Source organism: Mastomys coucha, unplaced genomic scaffold, assembly GCF_008632895.1.
Source record: "Mastomys coucha isolate ucsf_1 unplaced genomic scaffold, UCSF_Mcou_1 pScaffold22, whole genome shotgun sequence".
Classification (NCBI taxonomy): Eukaryota; Metazoa; Chordata; class Mammalia; order Rodentia; family Muridae; genus Mastomys; species Mastomys coucha.
This window is the reverse complement of record NW_022196905.1, coordinates 149,574,138-149,579,523: the sequence shown is the minus strand read 5'-3', so window position 1 is coordinate 149,579,523 and position 5,386 is coordinate 149,574,138.

The following is a 5,386-nucleotide window of genomic DNA, read 5'->3' as shown; positions in this document are numbered from 1 at the left end:
TAGGATTAAAGGCGTGCGCCACCACCGCCCGGCTATTCTTTTCCTTTAAATGCATAGTCTCGCCATGTAACTCTGGCTTGCCTGGAATGGAAAAGCAGATGTAGGAAACCTGGGAAGTACAGTGTAGACATGGTAGGAACTGTGCTTCTAATATGGAATGCAATGAGAGTTTCCATTGTATCAACAGCACGATCAGCACAGAGATTGTCTACACACAAGGCTATATAAAGTACATAGGGAATGAGAAAAAATAACAAAGGAAACTTTCAAGAATAGTCATTAAAGAAATACACCAATTAAAGCATGGATGGTAAGAAGGAGGGCTTAAAAACAAAAGAAAAAGTAGCCACAGAAATAAAATAAAATAAAATAAATAACTATCAATCTCCCTATTCTGAAAGCTGACATAGGGGATGCTTTGAGAAAAAGCACAATCAGACCCCATAGGTTGAAAGAGGTCCAAAGAGGATCACAGGTCTAATGGCTTAACAACAATGCCTGTATGGTATTTTAACAATTTAGCTAAACTATGCCTTTGTCAGGCTCTGGGCAGATTTTCTTTTCATGGAGACTTGAGATGAAATGCATTTGTATGTGCCTATGTTTAATGGCATGGCATGGTCTCAGAAGAAAAATCCTAGTATTATACTAGTATATAAAAATCCTAGTATAATACTAGTATTATAGGCAAGAGATAAGTGAATATATTTAACTTCTGCTAAGCTTGCCTTGATGAGAATTAGTATTGATTAAATAAAGTCTACATCCATTGAGTATGTGTGAAGAGACAACATACTTGGAGAATAGTCAAAATATATACTTTGTCCTTTTCTCCATCAAAATCCATCAAAGAACTTGATTACTATTATATTTCTGTAGGTCACTCCAAAGTCAAACATGTTTTAGATACTCTGTGAGTATATCATAAAAAAAAATAACAACTGGAAGCACATACATTTGATTAGCCTAAAATTTATTATCTTGGGCCAAAAGAGAACTCTCTCAGCTATGAGGGAATAAGTCCATCTGTCAGCACTACTTGGATTTACTCAATAGGTGTGGTTCCCACCAATTCTGGGGACAAAAACTGACAATAGTCTTTGAAGATAAGTATATGTTTTGAGTATTCTAATAGAATAATAGTAGGTGGCAAATATTCATTTGGTAAGGTCTAACAGTATCCCTTGTTTGATTTATTGTTGTTATGTGATATTTGATGCAATGTAACTTTTAATGACTTTAAAAACACACATAATATTTTAACATATAACATGTAGTAGGTATAATCATCTAAGCTTATTACTTGATATTATGAAAAAAAGCATGATTTTTCTTATACATTTGACTAAGCCACATAGATAAGTTAATTTGAATGGTCCTTAGAAAGTAGTAAAACAATTACATACAAAATTATATTTTCTTGGGATACATACAATTCACATTAAACTGGATAATACATTTAAGAAGTTTTATTAACATTTATTTATGTAAATATTACATAAAATATTCTATTGAATATTACTTTACAATTTTTAGAAGCTTATATAGGGTTGTTTAGAATTGTTTCTCTATGTAATATATGTTTTATTAGCTATATGGCATATTTTATTTTTTTCTGATTTATGAAGTTTGGACCATGAATGATTGAGAAATAATTATAATAATCTGCTTTGGGATAATTATCCTGAGTGACACCCTGAGCCCAGCTGGAACAGAACAGTGGCAATATGCTTAAGGTCATTGGATTTGTACAGCATATACCAGCTGTGCTCTAGAGTCTGTACTGGTTGCCTACTCATTTCCAAACACAATTCATACTGTTGACATTTTGATTTATAATGATGTCAAAGTCCTGAGTGCTACTCTAGTAAATATTGAAGCAAATGAATATTCTGTTGTTATTCTGAAATTTTAGTTACTTTCCAATCACTTTTTAAAACTCTCTAGTCTTCAAGATTTATATCAGATACAACCCTGGGTTCAAAGATAAATTCAACAATTTTTAATGTGATTTTTTTTCAATAATTCAACTGGATTTCTGGAATAGTTCAAACTTAACTCTAAGCTCTGCATGAAAAAAAAAAAACAAAAAACGGACAAGCCAATGAAGTCAACCACTGAAATCAGTTCCTTGGTAGGTGAACATATGGGAAAACTTTCACAACAGTGTATACTCAGAAGCAACACCTGGACTGTGAGCCATAAATTTATCAAAGGTTTTGAGAAAAGAAATCAAATCAAATACTACCAGAAAACTATCTCTAGTTTTACAAGTAGTTATCAATATTTTAAAATTTTTATTCCCTATCTTCATCTTCACTGATTTCATTACAATCATTTTTGCTTTAGAAATTGCTATGATTTGAACATGAAATATACATTATTTTAACACTCAGTCTCTAGGATGGAGTGCTACTATGGAAAGATTTGGAAATGGTAGTAGGTGGGACCAAATTCAAGGATTATTGGTAGTTGATTGGTGGGGGTCATATTATCCCTGGCTTTTAAATTTTCTGTCTCTCTGAAGTTCATCATAATATAAACAAGTTTCTTTCCACACAGCCATCCACTGACATACTGTCCTGCCCAAGCACATGACTAATGAGTCTGTGTGATCATGAACTCTCTGAAACTATGAACCAGGAACAAAAATCATATTGCCTTGCTTTTACCTCAATTATTTGGTCAAAAAATAGAAAGTGGCTGCTTTATAAAAATATTAACTTGTAAAAATGTTAGAAAATATAAAAATGACAAAACAATGTTGGGATGATAAAGTTATGTCCATTATACCCATTGAATGTCCTGTAAAATTATTGAATTGTCATGAAATCACATACAATAGAAGATATACAAATTAAGCCTGAGTATATAGGTCAGTGCTTAAAGTGTTTGCCATGCAAGTGTTAAGAAAAAACAAGCATGTGTGCATGAGTTTGTCTGTGTGTGTGTGTGTTTGTGTGTGTGTGCGCATGCGTGCATGCATGCATTTATGCATGTACTTGTGCATCTGTGTATATTTGTGTACATGTGCATGTATGTCTGTTAGTTCATGGACACATGCATGCTCCTGTGCATATGCGTATGAGTGTGCATGTGTTGGTGTGTGCCTGTGTGTGTATGTTTATGTGTGTGTTGACACATAGTATTCTGTAGCACAGAATACTCTTGAATATTCTTGAGCTCTTGATCCAGTACCTTCACCTCTTTTTTTTGTTGTTGTTGTTTTGTTTTTTGTTTTTTGGTTGTTTTGTTTTGTTTTGTTTTGTTTTGTTTTGTTTCACATTAAACAAGATGAAAGAAGTAGATACTAAAATGATACAAAGCTGTCAAGTTACTGTGAACACCTATGGAATGTTATCTCCATCCCATTTTTGTATGCTATATAGCAATGTGTACATTCCCACTTAGAATTTGTTAATGATGCTTTCTTCAATCAGCACGGACCTAATCAAATTTAATTCAAAGGTAATTGGAATCATTGATTATCTTCATCCTCATCTTGGAAACATTCATTGAATAAAATCTTGCATTTGTAAGTTAAAAAAAAAAAGATCAAACAAGCACAGTGGTCTAATTGTAATTCCAACATTTATAAGAGGAAGACAAAAGACTCCAGTAGAATTACCTAGCCAGACAATAAATACTTTTGAACTCCAGGTTTAAATGTGATCCCCTGACCCAGTGAATAAGGCAAAAAGACTTATGTCAACTTTAGACTTCCACATTCATACACACACATATATGCATGCATCTTATACTTGCAAACATGCATCACGCTCACTTGCATACTAAGTACCCCCATGCTTATAATGAAAAATATGCACAAACTAATTACCATGTATTCTATATTTTAATGATAACAAGATATAAAATTATAGTGTGATATCATAGTAGTCTCAACTAATATAGATAATTTACTGTTCAAAAAGTAAGGTTAGAGATTTCAGATTATAAGAGACTGAATTGCTTCAAAGTCTAAATATGAAGAAATCATGGAATATATTTAGGTTGTGGAACTTTCATCTCTATATCTTATTTCTTCCATTTAATTATCCTGTATCTTTCTCATTGTTCATAAGAGGATGAATAAAATAATACAATAAAATACATACATTAAAATCTTCAGAATTTTAAATCAAGTTAAAATGTCTCTAAAGGAAGATCAAGCATGCAATTTAAATAAAAATAAAGCAAAGCACAAAGGTTGCTTCCATATTAAAAGAAAAATCCCATGTTACTGGGTGATTATAGGCACCCAGTGAAGAACCTTTTCAAACCTGGAAGTCTCAAATCAATGAGAGTAATATGAACAGAAACAGCATTACTTGAAAAATGGATCCTACAATCCTGCTTTCAGAAAGGACAAACATAAATGTCTATGTATCAAACACAGTTACACTGTGACAGGTGAGGGGATCATGGTGAAAACAAGTAGTGAAATGGTTGAGTAATAATCATTAGACAGATTTTTGGTCAAACTAACTTCCTAATATACTAAATACAGGGACCACAACTGCACCCAAGAGCTGATCCAATGTTCTAGCCCAGCTCCTCCCTACCCCTGCTCACACACAGAGACAATTTGACTCCCAAGAGACCTAACATAACCAGGCTCACAGGAAGTACAGGTGTCTCTCAGAAATAACAAGGCCAATTAACACCAGAGATAACCAGATGGTGAGAGAAAATGTAAGAACATAAGCAAGAAACTAATTGTACTGGCTGGTTTTGTGTGTCAGCTTGACACAGGCTGGAGTTTTCACAGAGAAAGGAGCTACAGTTGGGGAAGTTCCTCCATAAGATCCTGCTGTGGGGCATTTTCTCAATTAGTGATCAAGGGGGGAGGGCCCTTTGTGGGTGGTACTATCTCTGGACTGGTAGTCTTGGGTTGAGCAGGTTGAGCAGGTTGAGCAAACCAGGGGAAGCAAAACAGCTAGTAACATCTCTCCATGACCTCTGCATCAGCTCCTGTTTCCTGACCTGCTTAGTTTCAGTCCTGACCTCCTTTGGTGATGAACAGCAGTATGGAAGTATAAGCTGAATAAACCATTTTTCCCCCAACTTGCTTCTTGGTCATGAAGTTTGTGCAGGAACAGAAACTCTGACTAAGACTCCAATGCCACATGGCACCATCAAAATCCAGTTTCCACACCACAACAAGACCTGGATACACTAACACATCTGAAAAACAAGATTCAGACCTAAAATCTCATCTCATGAAGATGAAAGAGGACATTAAGGAGGACATAATAACTCCCTTAAAGAAATAAGAAGAACACAGGTAAACAGGTAGAGCACTTAAAGAGGAAACACATAAATCCCTTAAAGAAATACAGGAAAATGCAATCAAACAGGTGAAGGAATTTAACCAAACCATCCAGGA